The sequence below is a fragment of the Heterocephalus glaber genome, unplaced genomic scaffold (assembly GCF_053883595.1).
Source record: "Heterocephalus glaber isolate CG9 unplaced genomic scaffold, H.glaber_assembly_v1.0 deba00001729, whole genome shotgun sequence".
Lineage (NCBI taxonomy): Eukaryota > Metazoa > Chordata > Mammalia > Rodentia > Bathyergidae > Heterocephalus > Heterocephalus glaber.
This window is the reverse complement of record NW_028258440.1, coordinates 7,358,654-7,383,493: the sequence shown is the minus strand read 5'-3', so window position 1 is coordinate 7,383,493 and position 24,840 is coordinate 7,358,654. Positions and strand designations below refer to the sequence as shown.

Here is a 24,840-nt window from a genome sequence, read left to right as displayed (position 1 = left end):
ACATAGAAGATCCAAAAAACTCTACCAAAATACTTCTAGACTTAGTTGAGAGATTCAGTAGAGTAGCTGGATATAAGGTCTACACTAAAAAAAAAAATAGCCTTCTTATACACAAATAGCAGACTCACTAAGAGAGAAATTAGGGAAACAATTCCTTTCACAATGGCATCCAAAAAAATGAAATATCTAGGAATCAATCTAACAAAGGAAGAAAAGGCCTCTACACTGAAAACTACAGCACTCTGAAAAAGGAGATTGAGGAGGATATAAGAAAATGGAAAGACATCCCTTTTTCCAGGGTAGGAAGAACCAATATAGTGAAAATGGCCATACTTCCAAAACTGCTATATAGATTCAATGCAATGCCAATTGCAATTCCAACAATATACTTCACAGAACTAGAGAAAATAATCCAAAATTCATTTGGAACCAGAAGAGACCTAGAATAACAAAAGCAATTCTAAGCAACAGAGACATGGCTAGGGGTATCTGTGAAACTATACTACAAAGCTACTTTCATAAAAACAGCATGGTACTGGCAAAAGAACAGACCTGAGGATCAGTGGAATAGACTAGAAGATGCAGAATCAACTCCAGACATATTCAGCCACCTCATCTTTGAAAAAGGAGCCAACTACCATCATTGGAGGAAAGTTAGCCTATTTAATAATTGGTGTTTGAAAAACTGGATTTCAACCTGCCAAAGATTAAAACTAGACCCATTTCTATCACCATGCACTAAATTAAGATCGAAATGGATTAAAGATCTAAATATTAAAACAGAAACACTAAACTTGCTGGAAGATAAGTTAGGTAGAACTCTTGAAGACACTGGCATAGGAAAATACTTTATGAACAATACCTCAGTAGCACAGCAATTAGCACAAAGAATCAACAACTGGCATCTCATCTTATTAAAGAGCTTCTGCACTGCAAAAGAAACCACCAATAGAGCTAACAGACAACCTACAATGTGGGGAAAATATTTAGCAGCTGTACCTCAGACAAAGGTCTACTATCTAGAATAGATAAAGAACTAAAAAAAATCAGACCCCCTAAATTCAAGGACTCAATTCAAAAATGGACATCTGAAATGAACAGACATTTCTCAAAGAAATATATGAAAAAACGTTCAACATCACTGGTCATTCGAGAGATGCAGATGAAAACAACACTGAGGTTCCAACTCATCCCACAAAGAATGGCTGTTATAAATAAATCATCCAATAACTAATGCTGTTCGGGGTGTGGGGAGAAAGGAACACTTCGCCATTGCTGGTGGGAGTGCACACTGGTGCAACCACTGCGGAAATCAGTATGGAGATACCTCAAAGAACTAGGACTATTGGTCCCATTTGACTCAGCTATTCCCCTTCTGGGTATCCTCCCAAAAGAATTAAAATAATCATACCACAGAGATATAGTGCACGCATGTTTATAGCGGCACAGTGTGTAATAGCTAAACCTTAGAAGCAGCCCCAGTGCCCATCACCTGGAAACTGGATAAAGAAGATGTGGGGTTTTTTTATAAAATGAAGTACTACTCAGCCATGAAGATGAGAAACTAGAGTCATTTATAGTTAAATGGATGCATATTGAGGCCATACTCTGAAGTGAAATAAATAGGACATGCACGTGTAAATACAGAATAGTTTCTCTAGTGTGAGAAACTGAAAATGTAAATAGGGGTTAAAATGATTAAAATGAATAATTGATAATTTGAAATAGGAAAAAAGGTCCAAAGAGGTAGGGGTGAAGGGAGGGGAAAGGGAAAGGAAAGAAGGGAAAGGAAAAATTATTAGAAAAGAAAAAAAATGGAAATGATGTCTATGTAAATAAGGATGGGTGGATGGGGTGAAGGGCGCACAGGTAACGGGGAAAATTAAAAATCAAGATACATCATGTACAGGTACAAACACCCAATGATAGATGTAAACATATTGTGTACCTAAAATGTACCAATAAAAGAACTTAAGAAAAAAAAAAAAAAAGAAAATGAACCAGACATTAAGTTGCACCTACAAAAATTAAAGCAAAGCCTTGGAAATGTTATTTATAAGGGTAACTATAAAATGATATTTAAATATAATAGAGTTGTGATGTAAAATCAATAGTGATATTGAGGGTATTATAGAACTCATATATATATATATATACAATTATTGAAAATATTTTAAATAGTAAATAGTAGAATAATAGGTTCTAAAATTGTTTCCTTGAATTTAAGTCAAATAATATTACTTAAGATATATTTTAATAAATTAAGGAGGCCCATTTTAAGCCCCAAAACCGGCAGTGAGAATAAAATTGAGTAAATATTACAAAGCAGTTGAGTAGATGCAATAAAGTAGCGTATATATATTTAATGTTTGTATTCACAAGTATTAATTTTGCAGTTTAATGGAGTTCAGTGTGGTATTTCCTCACACAATGTTTAACAACAACTTCCCTTTTTCCACCCTCCCCAAAAATCTTTACAATTTCAAATAGTCACAATTCTACTTTTCAGGTCTACTTCTTTTAGTTTCCATGTATGAAAGAAAACATGTGGTAACTGTTTTTCTCTTTGGCCTAATTCACATAACAATGTCTTCAAGTTTCTCTCATTTTTGTATAAATTGTAGGACTTAATATTTCTTTGTGGCTGAGCAATACTCCACTGTGTATATATACCACATTTTCTTTGTCCATTCATCTGCAAAGGAGAATCTATGAGGTGTAATCAAAATGTAGACTTAATTTGTAAATTTTAAAAATTACTACATTAAAGGCACTGCTATTAATACCCCTGAAAATATTCATGCTCTCTTTGAACACAATTATGCCATTATTCTTGAAATTTTCTGAAGCAGTTCTGGAAATGCTTTTTTTCTTTTTTTTTTTCTTGAGTCTGATTTTCAAAAATATAGCGAAAGCTGCTGTCCTGTGGTACCTAACGGAAAGGCAGGCTCTTATAAACATGATGATGTATCCTCATTCACCTTATTCACTGGATCTGGCACTGTATGACTTGTGGCTTTACACCAAAGTCAAGATGACCATGAATGGTAAATTTTTTGAATTGATTCAGGACATACAGACAGCCATGACAGTGCAACTGCCAAAAGAGGACTCCCAGAACTGCTTCAGAAAGTGGAAAGGATGATGGGATAACTTTATTTGAAATGAGGCGGTATTTTGATGAGGATAAATGTCAATGTAACTCTTCCTATAATTTTTTAAATATTTAAACATACACCTTATGTTTTATCAAAATTTGTATGCTATTTTTATACTCTGGTAATTGTGAATGGTGCTGTGTTTAATGGTGCTTGCAGGGATCGCTTTGCTATACTGACATTCATTTCTTCTGTATGTATACCCAAAATTGGAATAGCTAGATCATATAACAGATCTGTTTTTAGTTTTTGAGGAATGTCCATACTGTTCTCCATACTGTCTTTATTAAATTTTCTTCCACAAAACAGTGTCTAGGAGTTATTTTTCTTGATAATTCATCTAAAAATTTATCATTTGTGTTTTTTGTTGTAGGTAGCCATTCTAACTAGAATTAGGTAATATCTCATTGTAGTTTTAAGTTTCATTTATTTGACTGTTTAAAATATGACCATTTTTACATATATTAATTATTTGTATTTGTTCTATTTCAAAGTATCTACTCATCACATTTGCCCTTTTAATTGGATTAGTTATTTTTCGTTGTTAAATATTTCATTTCTTTATATCTTCAGAATATTAGCAACTCTATCAGAAAAACAGTTTGGGGATATTTCTTCCAACTCTATAGTTTGTCTCTTCACTTTATTCATGATTTCTGTTGCTGAAGATTAGTGTCCCAGTTTGATGTAATCCCCTTTGTAAATTTTTGGTTTTGTTTCCTATACTTTTGGAGTCCTATACAGAAAATCATTGAAAGTGCCAATATCTTGTGTTTTCTCTATACTTTTTTCTTTTTTTGATGAAGGTTCAGTTTCAGATCTTATACTTAGCTCTTATTGTTTTGAGTTGATTTTCATACAGGGTGAACAATAGTTGTTAAGTTTCTGTCTTTCCCATATGAATATCCACTTTTACCCATCATTATTTGTTGAATAGGCTGTCTTTTCTCTAATATATCTTACACACCTATGTAAAGAATAAATTAGCTGTAGATTCTTTGGTTTATTCATAGGTATGTTAATCTGTTTCCATGCTCTGTTTGGCTGTTTTTATGTTAAAGCCATGTTCTTTTGTTTACTTTAGCTCAATAGTATGCCTCCAAATCAGGCATTATGAAGCATCTTGCTTTGTGCATTGACTATTTATGGAATTTTTTGGTTCTATGTGAACGTTAGGTTTGTTTTTTTCCCACTATGTGAAGAATGTCATTGGTATTTTGATGGAAATTACACATAATCTTTGGGTTGCTTTGAGTAGTATGGACATTTTAATAATATTAATTCTTTCAATTCCTGATATGGGACGTCTTCATCTTTTAGCATTTTCTTCAGTTTCTTTCATTAGTATTTGTTAGTTTCATTTAGAGATTTTTAATTTTCTTAGTTAGCTTTATTCCTAGGTATTTTAGTATTTTTGTAGCTATTATAAATGAGATTGCTTCATGATTTCTTTTTCTGACTACTGAATTTGCTTGCCAATTTTAATAGTGCTTTAGTGGAGGCCTTAGGGTTTTCTGTATGGAAAATCATATCACAAGAAGGTAAGTGTGATTTGGTTGTCTCTCTTCCAATTTTTTCATTTTGTTCTTTTCTCTTACTTTTTAGCATATTTAAAATACCTGGAACTACAACAAATAAGAGGGTGAGAGTACACAACCTTGTCTTCATCTTGATCTTAAAGAAAATGGTTTCAACTTTTCCTCATTCAGTATGATGTTGCCTCTGGGTTTCTCATATATAGTCTTTATTATATATTGAGGTATGATTGCTCTATATTCTGATTTCTTAAGACTTTTGTAGTGTATTTTATCAAATAATATTCAGCATCATTGAAGTGATCATATAATTTTATCCTTCATTCCACTGATGTGAATATATTCTGTTTATTGATTTATATGTGTTGACCATTCCTCACATATCTGGAATGAAACCAATTTGATTATAGTGAATTATTTTTTGATGTTCATTATAATTTGATTTTTTGAACACTTTTGCTTCTATATTTGTCAGTGATATTAATGAATAGATTTATTTTTTGTTGTTTTTTAGTTTGGTTTGGGTTACAAGTTAATATTGATGTCATAGAATTAGTTTTAGAGGTTATTGGCACTTCAATTATCTTGATTTGTTTGAAGAGAAAGGGCATTGCTTCTTCTTTTATAATATTGCAAGACTCATCAATAAAACCATCAGATCCTGGGCTTTTCTTTGTTGGGAATCTTTTAATTTCTGACCCAATCTCATTAATTGTTATTATATTATTCAGGTTTTGCATGTCTGCAAGTTTCAAGTTTTCTAGATCATATGTGTCCAGAAGCTTGTCCATTTTGGTAAGTTTCCCATATTGTTAACATTCATTTTTGCATAACATTCCTTATTGATGCTTTCTTTTTATTTTTGTGGTATCAGTTGTAATGTCTCCTTTGTCATTTATGATTTTATTTATTTGGGTCATTTCTCTTATTGATTAGTCCAGCTAATGATTTGCAGAACTTTTCAAAGAACTAATTCTGTTTCACTTATATATTTTAAGCCTTTAGTCTTGATTTGATTATTTCGGTTCTCATTTATGTTACTTATTTTCTTCTAATTCTCTGGTTTCTCCTTGCTTTTCTAGATTTATATGATGCATTGTTTATTTGAAATCTTTTTAATGTTTCTTGTAGAGATACTGCTATAAACTTCACTTTCATTACTTTCATTGTGTCTCAAGTTTTTGGAAGTTGTTTTTTTGTTGATTGTAATTTTTGGAAGTTATTTCTTTATTTTTGTATGTAGTGAGAAATGTTTTCAGATTTCCCAGTTGATAGTTTCCATGCCATTACTTATTCTGAAGAGTATTGATCAGATTTCAGTTATTCGTATAATTTAAAAAAATTCTTCCCTTTGTGACTTTTAGTTTTATTCTGTTATCAAAAATATTACTGAATAAAATTTCACTTTGTTTTTAAATTTGTAAGGCATATTTTGTAGCCTAGTACATGATCTGTTCTTCAAAAATTTCCATGCACTAGTGAAAAGAATATACATTCTTCAGATGTTGGATGTAATGCTTTGTAAATGTCTGTAAAGTATAATTCATCTATAGTCTAGATTATTTCTTATATTTCTTTAACTTTGGGTATGAATGATCTATTTATGACAGTGAGATGGTAACATCACCCCCTATTATTATACTAGAGCCTATATGTTCCCTTAGGTCTAATTGTATGTGTTTTATGAAGCTGTATAACAATATATGGTGCATATTAATTTATGTCATTATATACTCTTGTTGAATTGATTCCTTGTATCTTAGTTACTTTATTTATTGCTGAGACAAAATACCCAATGCACAAAGTTAAAGGAGGAAAAGTTTATTTTGACTCATAGTTTATAGAGGTTTCAGTCCAAAGTTGGCTGGCTCCAAGGCGGGGTGGCATGGTAGAGGGGGATCACACAGCAGAAGCATTTGATGGCAACCAGAAGGCAGCAAGCAGTAAGTGAGTGCAGTGGCCCTTTTTCTGTCCCTTATATTCTGTCCAAGCTACCAACCCTTAGGGTAGGTAGCACTCACATCCAGGGTGTGGTACCCTTAATCCTAGCATTGTGCCATGAATTATTCCCAGCATCACATCTTTAATCCTCACACTCCAGATCCAGCCCCCTCTGAAAAGCTCCACTTATGAGCACATGAGACTTTGGAGGGACATCTAGACATGAACCATAATATTTTAATCTTATTTTGTGACTTTATTTGTTTATTTTTTTCTTAAATGACTTTCATTCATTCTTGTTTATCTATATAAACCCATCCTTATGATTTATGCTTTTGCATGTAAGAAGAAAATGCAAGGAATTTTGGAATCGTATCTGAAGAAATACTTGAGCTTTGGGATAAGTGTGCATTGATTTGGAGAGACTAAAGATCGGTAATTAACTAATAAGACACTGAAGTGTAAATAACTTAAATTTTTGTCTTGTGTATCTTTGAACATAATATTCTCAGAATCTGAATCACATATCACAAAATACTTGCGCATTTATGAGAGAGTATTTATTTTCATTTTCTCTGTATAATGGTTGAATTAGAATACATTCATTGTCTTCTGTAGTATGTTTTTCTTTCTATTTTAATTTATTTATTATTTTGGTGTGAAGTTGCAACAGAAAGCTTATGTGCTAGGTAAGTGTTCTACTACTGAGCTATAGCCCTAGCTCTGTATTTTTACATTTAGATTGTGACTATAGCACTTAAGAATTTGTGACTTTATCAAACGTTCTTACATCTTACTTCCTAATACATAGGAATACTAAACATTACCTTTTGTCACTTTAAAGTTCATCAAAACAATGCCAAAGTGCTATCGAGAAAACTCTGCTCTAATTTTTATTTTAAAACTGTATTAGTATTTAATTTGTTATGTATGAAGATTGCCTTCATTTCAGATATTTCAACTATATATATAATTTAACCTATAAATTAATATAAAATCATACAGTTGTATATGAGCCTTTAATATTTCATGCAGAACTTTGAGAACCCTACAGTCAGTGGGTATGTCAAGCTAATGTATTTTCTGACATACAAATTTAATAAGTCTATTTTCAAACAATACATAAACTGTACTTCAATCACATCATTGTAAATGGTACCATAAATCAGTTGCCTTGATGTAAAACACAAAACCTAGAAAAACAGAGAAAAAAGATCTCCTATACACAAACATATAATTTAAAACATGGATCACTGAGAAAAAGTAAATGAAAGGAGTGATCAATCATAATATTTTTTCTGCCTTCAAGAATTTTTGAGACATTGGGACAGAAAGAAGGAATCCAAACAAAACAGATAATTTCATTGTTTGAGGAGAAATTGATTAGTTTACAGGGACTCTGATGCACCTTGCATGTTGGTATGACCAGGTATTTGAAAAGATTGAGTTAGGCAGATGTTGAGATACGGAAATCTGTATTAAATTACCCTTGATTTTTGGAAACAAATTATTAGCTATGGGAAGATAACATAAAATCCCATGCAGTTTGGGACAAGCCAAGAGCACCATACAGTCAACAATAAACATAACTTGAATAGGCCTAGAATATGTTTCTCTTTTTGTAATCTATAGTGAAAAAATTATTTGAGCATTTAGTATAGTGAAAACATCAGAAAAAATATGCATAAGATGTCTATGCTGTGAATATCCTTTTGGGATTCTCCATATATTTCATAGTGTCCTTTTTCCCATGACTAGTGTAGTACCATAGAGTACTAATTCATTTGGGGTGAGCAGCAGCGTTCCTTAAACAGCAACCTGGACTTGTGATCAAATGCTTTCATATGTGACTCACTTAAATCTGACTGCCTTTTGTGTAAATGTAGTACATTGGTTGGAGTAGTATTGCCAAATGTGGGATATATTTCCAGTTCTTAAAAAGGTCTATCTGGCCTCATGCTTCCTTCTTAGTAGTGGAGGTTACAAGAACTAATAATTTGGGCCAGGGATTTAGCTCAGTGGTTCCAGCACCTGCCTCACAAGAGCAAGGTCCCGAGTTCAATCCTTTGTATCAAAAAAAAAAAAAAGAACTAATAATTTGTCTTTTATTTTGGAGAGTATGCCAAGAATTTTTCAGACTTTTGGAACTTTCAAAATTTCAGGGATGAGACAAGCCTTTGATTTAAATTTTATATGGCACCCTTTTGAATACATGGTTTGCACCAAGTCACCTAATATAGATGATGTCCCTTGTTCATACAGATCAATTAATGATCACATTAATATATTGGATCAATGTCCAATAATCTAGATTGTAAAGAGGGCTCAGATTCCTTTAGACCACAAAGGGTGAAGGAATTCACATGAATTTATAAAATTCACTTTTTTTTGGTACCAGGGATCGAACTTGGGATCTTGCGCTTGTGAGGCAGGAGTCAGCACCAGTGAGCTAAATTCCCAGCCCCTCACATGAATTTATATAATTACCTTTTCCGAGTGAGTAAAAACTACTTCTGATGCTCCTCTTTGATAAGGATAAAATACAGCACATTCAGAATATTGCTGGATGCAAACCACATACTTCAGACCATGTTAATTTGCTGTAAGGGAAAAAACACATCTGGGACAGAAGATGGAATTGGAAGAACATTTGTTTGAACTTGCAGTAGTTCACTGCTATCGTAAAGGCTTACTCTAGCTTTTCTATTGGTTAGAGTAGTGAATTAAATGACAATTGCAACCCCAGTCTGTCTTAGGCCATTAAGGGTAGCACTAATCTCTGCATTTTTTTCCGTACCATGTGCACTGTTGATTCTGACTACTTTTTTTGGTGTGAAGGTCAAAACGATGTGTTAGACATCTAACTACTGGTGGCCTAACTGGCCAAGAACCTCACCTACTACACATGGAGATAAGTCACTATGTTTATCCCAGGGTCATACTTCTCACAACTTGCTGCTTGTCAAGTGACAGACTATGATGGAGCTACTAAATCTAGCTTTTATGAGTATCTGCCTTCCTGCTTTGCATTTTAAGTTTGTACTGAGGACTCTACAATGACTGCTGAAACTCTTTCTAAAAGAAAGAATAAAAATCTGTGCCACTAATCCCAAATTAAAAAGACATTCTTGTACTTTATCATTTAAAATGGTAAATATTGTCTTTCATATCTGAATTCTTGATTATTCTATAATTATTTTTCTTTTTATTCCTCTTTCACACTTCCTCCTTCAGTTCCTTGTCTTTTGCCTGTTCTTTATGCTCTCAGTGTATTTGTGTATGCTGTGATGTATATGTGTACTTATTTTTTTCAGAAGATAACCTATTTACCCAAATTCAACTGATCTGAATTTCAGCACTTCAGATTTCTAAAGCAGTTTATATTTCTTTTTGGACTCTGATTATTGTCACATTTATCTATTTATCCCTGAGTTATTACCACATTATCTTAATTTTTTTTTTTTTTTTTTTTGGTACCGGGGATCAAACTCGGGTCCTTGTGCTTGCACAGCAGGTGGCAAAACCACTGAGCTAAATCCCCGGCCCACATTATCTTAATTTTAATATTTAATATCTTATATGAAGTTCCATAACCTGGTACTATTTGTGTACTGTCTTGAATATATTTGCTTTTGATATTACATCTAAATGGTAGAATAACACCACACAACTATATTGAAATTAAGGTTGAAATATATTGAATCTTTAAATCATTGTTTGGAGAAACATCATCTTTTGATTTAGAATGTTTTTCTATCAACAAGCAAGGTGAAACTTACCATTTTTTATATTGTATTTAATAATTTTAAAACAAATTTAAAATTTCCATCATGAAGTACTTGTACATGTAATTACTTCTAAATATACTATACTCTTAAATCCTGTTGCAAATAAGTTTCTAAATTCATTTTAATTGTTGCAGATCCAATTAAATTAAAAGGAATTTTTAAACTATACTTTATGTCCAAACATTATAAATTGTCTCAATTCTCATATTTTATAGCCACTTTTAAGTTTTTCAAAGAATATTTTCTCATCTCTGAGTTGTGGCAATTTATTCTTTCCTTTATAACTTTTGCATTTCCTTTTTCTTACACATATTCCATATGTACAGGTTACAAGGACAGAATTTTTTACACCTATATGGCTTGTAACACACAGAGCCCAAATTTAGATTGGAGTGATCCTAGCCTTGCAGTATCAAAAGGGAAGCAAATACAGTACTCTTCAGAGAAATTCACTTTAAATACAGACTGTAATAATTTTTTTTATTAAATTCTTTTATTGGTACATTTTAGGTATACAACACAATTATATTTCTCACTGGGAATTGTACCTTTACATAATGCATCTTGGTTCTTATTTTTTCCCCATTCCTAGCCCTCCCTTCACCCTCTCAACCCTTCCCTATTTACAAAAACTTTATTTCCATTTTTTCCATTTCTCATCATTTTTCCTTTCCCTTCTTTCCTTTCCCCTGCCCCTCCCACTACCCCTACCCCTTTGGACCATTTCTTCCTATTTTACATTATCAATTATTCATTCTAATCATTGGTACCTTTTAGGTATAGAATATAATGACATTCATCATTGGAAATTTGCACCTTTACATATTCTCTCTTGGCTCTTATTTTTCACCCTTCCCCAGCCCTCCCTTCAAAGCCTCCATTCCTCCCTATTTACAAGATTTTGTTCCTATTTTTCCATTTTCTCATATTAACCCATTCCCTTCTATCCTTTCCCCTAGCCCTCCCACTTCCTTCCCCTTTGCCCCTTTTCTTCCTATTTCACATAACCTATTATACATTTACTCCTTATTTACACTTTCAGTTTCTGACACCAGAGAAACTATTCGGTATTTATATATGTGTGTCCTATTTACTTCACTTAAGAGTATTCCCTCAATGAACATCCACTTAGCTATAAATGTCTCTAATTTCTCATTTTTTATGGCTGAGTAGTACTACATTTTATTAAAAAAACCACATTGTCTTTATCCAGTCTCCAGTTGATGGGCATTTGGGCTGTTTCCAACTTTTAGCTATCACAAACTGTGCTGCTATGAACATGGGTGCACATATATCACTGTGGTATGATTCTTTTAATTCTTTGGGGAAGATCCCCAGCAGAGGAATAGCGGGGTCAAATGGGACTTCCAGTCCTAGTTCTGTGAGGTATCTCCATACTGATTTCCACAGTGCTTGCACCAGTCCACACTCCCACCAGCAGTGGAGCAGGGTCCCTCTTTCCCCACAGCCCCACCAGCATTTGTTATTGATTGATTTCATGATAGCAGCCATTCTTTCTGGAGTGAAGTGGAATCTCAGTGTTGTTTTCATTTGCATCTCTTGAATGACCAGTGATGTTGAACATTATTTCATGTATTTATTTGCTACTTCTAATTCTTTTTCTGAGAAATGTCTCTTCATTTCAGATGCCCATTTTTGGATTGGGTCTTTAAATTTGGGAGGTCTGATCTTTTTAAGTTCTTTATAGATTCGAGATAGTAGACCTTTGTCTGAGGAAGAACAGGTGAGGATTTTTTCCCACATTGTGGATTGTCTCTTCACACTGCTGGTGGTTTCTCTTGCTGTGCAGAAGCCTTTTAATAAGAAGAGATCCCACTTTTGATACAACGATGTCTTCAAGGGTTCTACCTAACCTCTGTTCCAACTGGTTCAGAATTTCTATTTTAATATTTAGATCTTTAATCCATTTTGATTTTAGTTTAGTGCATGGTGAGAGATATAGGTCTAGTTTTAATCTTTGGCAAATTGAAGCCCAATTTTTCCAGCACCATTTATTAAAGAGGCTATCTTTCCTCCAGTGAGAGTGTTTGGCACCTTTATCAAAAATGAGATGGATGAGTGTGTCTGGTGTTGTTTCTGCATCTTCTAGTCTGTTCCACTGGTCCCTGGTTCTGTTTCTTTGCCAGTACCATGCTGTTTTTATCATGGTGGCTTTGTAGTATAGTTGCAGGTTGGGGATTGTGATACCCCCTGCCATGTCTCTGTTACCTAGAATTGCTTTTGCTATTCTGGGTCTCTTCTTGTTCCAAATGAATTTTTGGATTGTTTTCTCAAGGTCCGTGAAGTATGCTGCTGGGATCTCAATTGGAATTGCATTAAATCTATATAGCAGTTTTGGAAGTATGACCATTTTCACTATATTAATCCTTCCTACCCAGGAGCAGGGGATATCTGTTCATTTTCTGATATCATCTTCAATCTCTCTTTTCTGAGTGCCATAGTTTTCAGAGAAGAGGTCTTTGATTTCTTTTGTTAGGTTGATTCCTAGATATTTCAGTATTTTTGGATGCTATTGTGAAAGGAATTATTTGCCCTATTTCTCTCTCAGTGAGTCTGTCATTGGTGTAGAGGAAAGCTATTGATTTTTGTGTGTTGACCTTGTAACCAGCTACTTGACTGAATTTGGTTATTAAGTCCAGAAGACTTTTGGTGGAGTTCTTGGGGTCTTCTATATAGAGTATCATGTCATCTGCAAATAATGACAGTTTGACTTCTTCATTACCTATCTTTATTCCTTTTATTTCTTTCTCTTGTCTAATTGCCATGGCTCATGTTTCCAGAACTACATTGAAAAAGAGTGGTGATAGCGGACATCCTCCTCTTGTTCCTGATTTTAGTGTGAAGGGTTTCAGTTTTTGACCATTTAGTATGATACTGGATGTTGATTCTTCATAGATGGCTTCTATCAGGTTGAGGCAGAGACCATCTATTCCAATTTTTTGTAGGGTTTTTATCATAAATGCATGTTGGATTTTGTCAAATGCTTTTTCTGCATCTATGGAGATAATCATATGGTTTTTGTCCTTGGCTCTATTGATATAGTGTATTACATTGATTGATTTTCATATATTGAACCATCCCTGCATCACTGGGATGAATCCCACTTGATCAGGGTGTACGATCTTCTTGATGATCTTCTGCATTCTGTTTGTCATTATCTTATTAAGGATTTTTGCATCTATGTTGATTAGTCAGATTGGCCTATAGTTCTCTTTTTCAGTTGGGTCTTTCTCTGCTTTGGGGATCAAGGTGATGCTTGCTTCCAGGAATGAATTTGGGAGTATTGTTTCCCTTTCAATTTCATTGAAGAGTTTAAACAGTAGTGGCAGCAGTTCCTCTCTAAATGTCTTGTAGAATTCAGCAGTCAAGCCATCAGGGCCCTGGCTTTTCTTAGTTGATAAGTTTTGAATTACATTTTCAATTTTATTGGTTGATATTGGGTTGTTCAGAATTTTTAGGTCTTCTTCATTCAACTTTAGTAATTCATATGTATCTAGGAATCTGTCCATTTCTTCTGTGTTTTCCATCTTATTGGCATACAGGTTCTGGAAGTAGGTATTGATGATCCTCTGGATTTCATCTGGGTCTGTTGTAATTTCATCCTTTTCATTCCTAATTGCATGGATTTGGGCCTTTTCTTCCTTTTTCTGACAAGGTTGGCTAAGGGTTTGTCAATTTTGTTGATTCTTTCGAAGAACCAACTCTTGGCTTCATTGATTTTTTGTATCATTCTCTTAGTCTCCATTGCATTGATTTCTCCTCTGATCTTTATAATTTTCTCCCTTGTATGAGCTTTGAGGTTGTCCTGCTCTTCTTTTTCTAGAAGCTTGAGGTTCAGCATTAGGTTGTTTAATTGGGCTCATTCTGTTTTCCTAATATGCGTATTCACTGCTATGAATTTCCCTCATAAGACTGCTTTCATTGTGTCCCACAGATTCCGATAGGTTGTTTTGTCTTTGTCATTTAATTGAAGGAACTGTCTGATTTCTTCTTTAATTTCCTCTGTGACCCATTGGTTATTCAAAAGTTTGTTGTTCAATTTCCATGTGTTTATGAAATTTTTTGATTTTCTTTTGCTATGGATCTCAAATTTCATTGCACTATGTTCTGATAATATACCTGGGATAACTTCAATTCCTTTGCACTTACTTAAACATGTTCTATGTGTGAGTATGTGGTCTATTTTTGAGAATGATCCATGTGCAGCTGAGAAGAATGCGTCTTCTGATTTTGTGGGGTGGAAGACTCTGTAAACATCTGTTAAGTTCATTTGTTCAAGAGTTCGATTGAGTTCTAGTATTTCATTCCTTATTTTTTGTCTAGTTGATCTATTTGTGACAGTGGGGTGTTGAGGTCCCCTACTACAGTTGTATTAGTGCATATATGATTTTTCATGTCTGTTAGTATTTGTTTTATATAATTGAGTGCACTAGTGTTTGGTGCATAGATACTTATGGTTGTCATCTCTTCCTCTTGGATTCTTCCCTTTACAAGGATGTAGTGTCCTTCTCCATCTCTCTTAACCAGTGTTGGTTTGAAATCTACTTGATCTTCAAAGTGGATAGCTACTCCTCCTTTTTTTCAGGTCTCTCTTGCATGGAGTATTGTTTTCCACCCTTTAACTTTCTGTCTATGAGTTTCCTTTTGAATTAAGTCTGTTTTTCCTATGCAGAATATTGTTGGATTTTGCTTCTTGACCCATTCTGCTGGTCTATTTCTTTTGATTGTTGAATGGAGATGATTAACATTGATGGTTATAACTGAAACTTATTGACTTGTCATTTCCATGACTTTTTCTTTTTGTTGGGTTCTCCCCCTTTACATTTAATTTCTTGTCATTCCAGATGGGTTCATTCTGCTTTGTTTCCTGGGGCTGTGATCCTCAATGTCTGTTCCTAGGATATTGTGTAAAATTCTTTGGAGTGCTGGTTTGGTATTCATGAAGTTCCTAAGGTTCTTTTTGTCATAAAAGTATCTTATTTCTCCATCAATTTTGAAAGATAGTTTTGCAGGGTACATCAATCTGGGTTGGAGGCTGTTTTCTTTTAGGGCTTGGAATATGTCACTCCAAGCTCTTCTTGCCTTGATGGTTTGTGTTGAGAAGTCTGCTGTGATTCTGATGGGCTTTCCTTTGTATGTGATTTGTTTCTTTTCTCTGACTGCTTGTAGAACATTATTCTTCTGTTGAGTTTCTGGAATCTTAACAATTATATGCCTATGGGTAGATTTTTTTTGTTCAAGGCTATTTAGAGTCCTATATGTCTCACTTAGCTGTATGTCAAGCTCTTTTCCCCTGCTTGGGAAGTTTTCTGCCATTATTTCTGTGAAGAGATTTTTTTATGTCATCTCCACTCTCTCCTGTTTCTTCATTGACTCCAATCAGTCTTATGTTATTCTTCTTTGCATCATCTAGCAGCTGCTGGATTGATTTCTCATGTTCCCTTATAATTTTGAAGCAATTTTTCTTTTCCTGGTCACTAATTGCAATCTTATCTTCTATATCTGAAATTCTATCCTCACATTGGCTCATTCTGCTGTGTAGACTTTCAATAGACTTTTTCATGTCCTGGAAATCTATTTGCATCTGTTTTATGGATTCCATTTGTTTCCTATTTTGGGATTCCATCATGTTCCTCAGCTCCTCTCTAGATTTATTAATCATGTCTTATACTAGGGGCACAATTTCTCCTGCTAACTGAGAAATTATTTCTGATTTCTTTTTTTCCAGATCCCCTTTTGTTGCCAGTTCATTGGGTCTAGGTGGTTGAGTATCAGAGTGTTCCATCTCATTTCCCTTTGGGGTTGCTGTAAGTGATCTGGAAGTCTGGTTTTGAGACTTATTTTCTTATTTTCTCATTTCAACTGGGGCGGGAGGCTGTTAGGGCCTGCATGGATTACCTCCTCTGAGCTGGGAGAGGTGGCACAGGGGCCGGGAGTAGCAGTATGGATGGTGGCCCAAAAGCCCTTTCCTGTGGGCTGGTAGCAGCGGGAGTGATGGTGGCCATTAAGCCCCTTCTTCTTGACCAGGAGCAGTGGGATGGCAGCTCAGAAGCCCCTACCTTTGGGCCGGGAGTGGTGGGAGGGATGGTGGCCCGGAAGCCCCTTCCTCTGGGCCAGGAGCAACGGGACAGAAGGTGACCCAAAATCCCTTTCCTCTGGGCCGAGGGCAGCAGGAGGGATGGTGACTGGGAAGCCCTTTCCTCTGGACCAGGAGCAGTGGGACCGCAGCTCAGAAGCCCCTACCTCTGGGCCGGGAGCAGTGGGACTGAGTACTGTGGTCTGGTGGTCTGGTGTCCTCTGCGTCTTTGTAGTGTGGAACCACGTGGCTGCCTGTCTGCAGTGGAGTGATTCAGTGTCTTCCACGCGACTTGTGACCTTGGTAGGGGCAGGGTGTGTGCAGACCTGCCTGTCTGCAGTGGGTTGATTTGGCATGTAATAAATTTTTACAGATGAAGGATGGGTTAGGATGTTTGAATGATTTAACAAAATACCTTCAGTTGGAAAATTTATCAATAATAGTAATTAATTTCACAGTTCAGGTGGCTGGAAAGTCCAAGATGAAGGAACCATTAGATTTGCTGTTTAAGGATTGCTGCATGTTCCACAGATGGTGCCTTGTTACTGCATTCTCACATGGTGGAAGGGTAGACTATCCAAAGAAAATAACAGACTTTCTCAAACCCTTTTATGAGGCTACTAATCCCTCTAATCAGCTCCTAAATACCTCTGGATACTATCCCATTTGGGGTTTAGTTCTAGGATGAATTTTGGAGGAAGCAAACATTCAAATCATAGCAATTGGCCAAGAGCGTTACTTCGTAATAAAATATTACTAAAATATAAAGAATCTATTGTGTATAAGAGCCACCAAAAAACCCCACAAAGTATCATTATTAAACCTACAATATTGCAGAATTTACAATATATATTTCATTGTATAAAAGTATAATACATATAAGTAAATTACTTTAATAAGAAAATGTATAATAAAGGAACATATAACTATTAAACATGATAAGGCACATCTGGAAATGAATATGTCACACTTTTAAAAATAGGTAATGTGGGTTAGGGATTTAGCTCAGTGGTTCTGCCGCCTGCCTCATAAGTGGAAGAATCCAAGTTCAATCCCTTGTATCAAAAAAAAATAGGTAATGTGATTATTAATATTATAAATATAATAATATTGGGTATCCAATGGATTGTTACATGTTAATTTACATTACTACATAGAACATTAATGAAACAAAAAGAGAAATTATCCAGAAATGAGCATAGAAAGAGATTTCAAATGCAAAAGATATAGTTAAAGATTGCAATAGAAGTTCAACCGCAGCTCGGAAGAATGCTATAGAGGAGTGGGAGAATGAAAGAAAGAATATATTAGCTGAAATTAAAAGATTTTTAAAATTGATAAGAGACCAGTTCACAAACAAATTATCTCAATGAATGAAAAGTAGAAAAATATTTTAAAATTATAGCTATAGAAGTTAGAAACTACAGTCAAATAGAGAAACTATACAATCAAATAAAGTATTGATAAACATATTTACAGATATTAGTATGATTGAGCCAGTTCATATTTTCTTTTCTGATCTGATTTTATAGGCATTATAGAAAGATATACTTCAATCAAAACTGGCAAATTCATTTTTAAAAACAACCATTGAATTTCTAAAATATTGTCCCCAAATATGTGCAGCAAATGAAAGATCACTTATTCAACAAAATAAATTGAAATTTTATAATAACAATGACAGTCTATGGTGTTTAAACTAAAATACCTTGAAGAATCATCTACTGTTAAACCAAAGAACTAGGCACAGTAGTTTAGCAAAGTAGGTATATAAAATCAATCTTTGTAGTTTATGTTACAAAAGAACAAAGATCACATGATCACATCTTATCTTCACATTTTTAGGGGTCAGAAAAACAAGAGTGAACTAAAAGCATAACAGAAGGAACACAATTACCTTATAGCAGAAATTATCAAAATACAGCATAAAAAGAGCAATACAAAACTTAATGAAAACAAACATGAATTCTTTGAAAAAGCTAAGCGAATGCAAGGAGTATTACCAATAATCTCACAGAAATAAAAATCATAAAAAATTTTAATAATGGTATGACATATATCATATAACACAGGTGAAATGGAAAATTCCTAGAAAGACACAAAGAACTAAAAAGGACTTTGGAAAAATTAGACAATCTGAATGCACCTATTAGACACAAGAAATTGAATTAATGAACAACAAACTACTGAAAAAGATAAGGTGAGGACCAGATGGCTTCAATCAATTCTACAAAATACCTTAAAAAAAAGACCAATTCTTCATATACTCTTTCAAATAATAGAGTGAGAGAATGCCTCTTACCTTCTATTAGGTCAAAATTATCCTAATACCAAAACCAGATAAAAATATCACAAGGAAATACAACAGATCAATATTAATTATCAATACATACATAAAAATTCTCACTAAAATACTAGCAAACCAAATCCAGCAATACATATATAAAGATTTGTGTCATACATGTGAGATTAACGCCTGCAATAAAAGTTTATTGATAATCTAAAAATCAAGTCACCTATAACATTTGTAGAATTAAAAACTACAATTCATGCTATCATTTCAACATATACAGATAAAGCCTTTGACCAAAAACTATCACATTTTCATGACTAAAACAATTAAAAGAAAAAAAAGATAAATTCCTTCAGTTTAAAAATGACACCTATACTGCCTGCCTCACAAGTGCAAGGTTCCGAGTTCGCTCCACAGTACAAAAAAAAAAGACATCTATAAATAATCTATGACTCTGATAATAATGTTAAAGGATTGTTGATTTCCTCCATCAGACAAGATGTTTGCTCTAACCAATTCTATTCAACATTTCACTGTAAATTTTGACATGGACACTTATTCAAGAAAAGAAAAGAAAAGATGTGTATATTGGAAAAAAATAAAATTACATATATGTTGATGAGAAGGAAATATACAAATTTATGTGTATTTATTTATAAATATATATTTACATTTATATAAAATAAGATATATTTAAATCATATGTAATTTAGAATTAGAATAAATTAAGTTCAGCAACATCTAAAAGTATAAATTAATATATAAAAATAAATTATTTCTCTACAATTTTGCACTAAATAATCTGAAAATCAATTTAAGAAAACAATTCCAATTATAAAATAAAGCTAATAAAAGTCAGGAAAAATATGGACAAAGGTAGTAAAAAATTTTACTATGAAAATGACATCACTTTAAAACATTAAAGTGGATCTAAATAAATGGACAAAATGTCTCATATTCATAGATGTGATAATGTTAATGATAATACACCCCCAATGTATTTAGTGATTCAAGGCAAATTTTATCAAAATTCCAGATGATTTATTGATAGAAGATAATCCTAAAATTTATATGAAATTGTAGAGGACAGTGAATATCTAAAATAACCTTGATAAAGAAGAAGAAAGTAGGAATACTCATACTTCCTAATTTCAAAATCTAACATAGGTTATTTGTGTACAGGAATGCTAATGATTTTGAGCTTTCACTTTGTATCCAGGTATGCTACCAAATTTGGTTATTAAATCTAGAAGTCTTTTGGTGGAGTTTTTGGGGTTTTCTGTGTAAAGTATCACGTAATCCACAAATAATTATAATTTAACTTCTTTCTCTTTCTGTCTTTATACTTTTTATTTCTTTCTTTTGTCTAATTGCTATGAATAATGTTTCCAGAACTATATAGTATGAGTGGTGATAGTGGACATCCTTGTCTTGTTCCTGATTTTAGAAAAGCTTTCAGTTTTGACCATTTAATATGATGCTGGCTGTTAGTTTGTCATAGATGGCTTTTATCAGATTGAGATAAAGACCATCTATTCCAATTTTCTGTAGGGTTCTATTATGAATGGGTGTTGGACTTTGTCAAATGTTTTTCTGCTTCTATGGAGATGATCATGTGATTTTTGTCTTTGGCTCTGTTGATATGGTGCATTACATTTATTGATTTGCATATGTTGAACCACCCCTGCATCCCTGGGATGAATCCTACTTGGTCATGTTGTGTAATGTTTTTCATGATTTGCTACATTCTGTTTGATTTCCTACTGATTGGTATTCAGTATCTTACTGAGGAGTTTTACATCTGTTCATTAATGAGATTGACCTGTAGTTTTCTTTTTGATTGGGTCTTTCTCTGGTTTTGTTATCATGGTAATACTTGCTTCCAGAAATGATTTGGAGAGTATTACTTCCCTTTTAATGTCACTGAAGATTTTGAAGAGAGGCATTAGATCTTCAATAAATTTCTTGTAGAATTCAGCAGTGAAATCATCAGTGCCTAGGCTTTTCTTTGTTGGTAGGTTTTTAATTACATCTTCAATTTAATTTACTTATATAGGGTTATTTAGCATTTTTATACCTTCTTGATTGAGCTTTGATAATTCATATGTATCTAGGAATTTGTCCAGTTCTTAAGTGCATTCCATTGTATCAGAGTGCAGACACTTAAAATGGGTATTGATGATCTTCTGTTTTTCTACAAAATTCATTGTGATTTTACCCTTTTCATTCTTAATTGCATGAATTTGAGTCTTATCTATTTGTATTACATTAAAATTTAAAAATCCATAATAGGGCAACAAAAATCAGTGAAATATGTTTCTGACACAATAATAGAAATATAGATAGAACAGAATTGAAAGTACAATAATAAACTCATGTGTCCATGGTCAACTGTTTTATGACAAGAATGTGGACCACTCAATTGGGGGAAAATGTGGTATCTGCAACAGATAGTACTAGAATACCTGGATGGGCACAATCAAAGGAATGAAGTTGGAAACATCTCACACTACATGCAAATATTAGCTCAAGATATTATACCTATAAGAATTATAGTGCAAGTCTGAGAAGAAAACAGGAAATATAAAGAGTGAATGATGCCAGAGATAAAGAGGCCACAAATTGTATTGTTTGGTTTTTAGGAGAAATTAAGTAAACATAAAATCTACAAAGAGAGAAAGTGGTTTTACTGATGCTTAGAACTCAATAGGATGGTCTAATGAGGGATCATAACTAAACTGTTTTGGGATTCTTTTATGAGGTGAATAAAACATTTCAAAATTGATTTCTTTGAGGTTTCAACATATATGTGAATATCTAAACACATGGAAATGGAAGTACAGTAAAATCACTTTAAATAGATGAATTGTATGGTATGTGAAATTTATCTCAATAAACAGTTACCATCAAGAAACCAAAAGTAAGAAAAATAAAGCAGAGTGGTTTATGAGTGAATTATGTTACCTGTACCAAACCTGAACCTGTGTGTTTTATGCTTAGTTTCTCCCTTGGGCAAAAGAAGGAATACTTTTGTCAACCCACATGCCACAGCTCAGCAGAGCACAGAAGGTAGTTATCTGGAACAAACTCATGGTGTGATAACCTTGGTATGTTCTAAAACTAGACCTCTGCTTTAGTTTCTAAGGCCAAGAACAGCTGTGTGTTGGGATAGTGTGCCCTTTCCTGCTTCATATCTCACTAAGTAAGGAATATGGCTGGCTCAAGGGGCCTCCCTCTGACAGTCACGGCAGATAATTGACTTCTTGGTTGTATTATGATATCCCAGGCAAGCAGTCCCTGAGCCTCTGGAAATGAGATCACATTCATGGGCCAAAGACAAGGTTTTCTGTTGGACTAGGCTACAAACTGCCACTTTTCCCAGGTTGAAAACTTGAGAACTTTAGAATCCTGTGGCTTCAGAGACCTGTTGTCTCACAAAGTGGCTCAAGTGGTCTTTATTTTGGTGAAATGCAGATCAGGTACAAAATTGTCCACTACACATGAACTGTAAAGTCCACCAGTGATTTTTGACATTAGTTCAGGGCTCTATAAAGCAGGATTGTCTGGTTATATTGGACACAGCCATATCATTAACTCTAGTGTGCATCACCCTAAATTCAATATTTCTTCAACAAGTCCGAGTAAGAAGAAATACTTTGTAGGAGAGGAAACCCGGTATGATCCCTTGTATTTAAACTACCCCACTGAGTATGAGATGGTAACAATATAGAATGACATGGAGAAATTCTGGAAACATACTTTTGAGAGGGATCTGGGAGTTAAACTCAGTGTACAACCAGTACTGATAATGGAATCTTCCTTGAATCCAAGGCATACTGAAGGGAAGACCATAGAAATCATGTCTGAGAATCTCAACATTCCTACTTTCTACCTGTTCACCGTACAGTGCCAGTACTCTGTGCCTGGCACTGAGTGCCAGTAGAAAGGAGCACAAGCCTGGCACTGGACAGCAGGGATGAAGTCCCTTGTATTGTCCCCATCTTTGAGGGTTACTCCCTGAATCATGCAGTCACCAAGGTCTATGTGGCAGGAAGTGACATCACAGCGCACCAAATAAGGCTCTTCCTGGCCAGAGAACATACCCAACCTTGCATCCACAACAAGGCCTTGGTAGATGAAATCAAAAAGAATCTCTGCTACATCAACTTGGAGCCAGAGAAAGAACCATGCAAGGGATACAAGCATTCTGCATTCCATGCAAACATTCCTGACTTAATACAAATTGCCAGATGAGAATGTCATCCACATCAGGGACCATGTGTGCTAGGTGCCTGAGGTGGATTTTTCCCATGACAGTTTGGGCATCCAGAACCTGGGTTTCTCAAAAACGGTCTGTAGCAGTATCATGAAATGTGACAGAGATATCCAAAAAAGCCTTTTTGCTGATGTTGTACTCTCCAGGGATTCCATACTCTTCCCTGGGCTGGCACAAAAGCTCAAGGAAGAATTATAATTTGTGGCTTCCAGAGGGAACCCAATCAAATTCAGGGATTCTCCTGACAGTTGTTTGTCTGCTTGGATTTGTGCATTCATAATGGCCTTTAGGAGCAGTTTCAAACAGATGTGGGGCCCCTCTGTGGATTTCAAGGATTATGGATAAATTTTTGTACAGAGAAAGTGTTTGTAAATGTTGCTGAGTATGGGGGGGGGCGGCTGGACAGCACCTCAAAATTCTCTGGTACAGGAATAATACCTAATATTGGGAGGTAACATCCTCCCCAGCACTTCAGTTGAAAAGAGCTGTCCCATTTCAGGTTTCAGTTTGTTCTTGGCTCCAGAATAGTTTCTGCTCCAAGTCATGGATCTTTAATTGGTTCTAATCCACCATTATTGTCAAGTGAGCCTCTTAAGTTGTTTTCTCCAGAGAAAACCCTGTGTTACATGGTGATGCTTTGTGTACCTATAGGGAGTATTTAAAGGTGCCTGGTCTTCATACCTAGAAGCTGTCTTTGGACTATAATTGACCCAGTGCACTTGAGATACAATCTCCAAGGAAAGTGTGTGAAGGACAATGAATGAAGAAAAATATGGATGTCACTCATTCTTAGGGTTCACCAAATCATTTCATCGGGCTGGTCTGTAGTTACCACAAAAGAACTGTTACTCTAAAAAAAGATCAGGCTGGGCTAGAGATTTAGCTCAGTGGCACTGTGCCTGCCTCGCAAGTGCAAGGTCCTGAGTTCGATCCCTGGTACTGCAAAAAATAAAAAGATCAAGCTGTCAAGTAGATGGAAAGTGACATTGGGCACAGAAATTATCATTTGTTTCAGGTTTTCTAAGTTAAGAAACTCTGTTTGCATTTGGGATTTAATAATTATTTCACTGGATTATTGTATTTTTTCTTTTATATATTTGTTTGTTTTACTTATAAGAATAGCCATAGTACAATTTTACGAAAAGTAGAATGAAACCATAATGTCCAAAAAGTAACTGTTGAGTAATTTATGTATAAATATTTACTTTCATTAATTTCATATTTACCGAAGTGTTGCTGAATGATAAATGGGAAATGTAAAGAAATCTTTTTAATATGATTTATTTTTATAAACAATACAATGCTACTTTCTCGCATAGTAATATGTCCATGATTATCTGTATATACATAAAGAAATGATTATTCATTCCTATATGATGCTAAGCACTTGGAGAAAAGCACTGAAGAATAAACACATTAGTTGTGTATGGTAAATGTTAGGAACAGATTTCCATTTGGAATTAAAGGGAGGAACAAATCCAAAAGGAAGGACTACATTATGAATATCAGCCTGAATGAAATGAGAGCATTCACCTAAATGAGTCATACTTCGCACATATCTTCCCAACTCCATGTTGAGTGGAACTTGAGTTCAACCACGAAAATAGTCATATCTATAAATCAGTGTAATGCATGTATTTTTATATTTACATATATTTGCGGGTATTGATTATAATGTTCAACAGCCTTTTATCATAAATGCCAGGAACAAATTAGGTGTAGAAACATCATACTTTAATATAATTAAGGCTA

At 34.3% G+C, this 24,840-nt stretch overlaps 1 pseudogene; it reads left to right on the top strand.

Annotated features, from left to right (window-relative positions):
* The window catches only part of LOC147821578 (actin-related protein T1-like), a 43,024-nt pseudogene extending 19,564 nt beyond the window's left edge, over window positions 1-23,460 (top strand).
* Window positions 23,461-24,840: the final 1,380 nt, after the last annotated feature.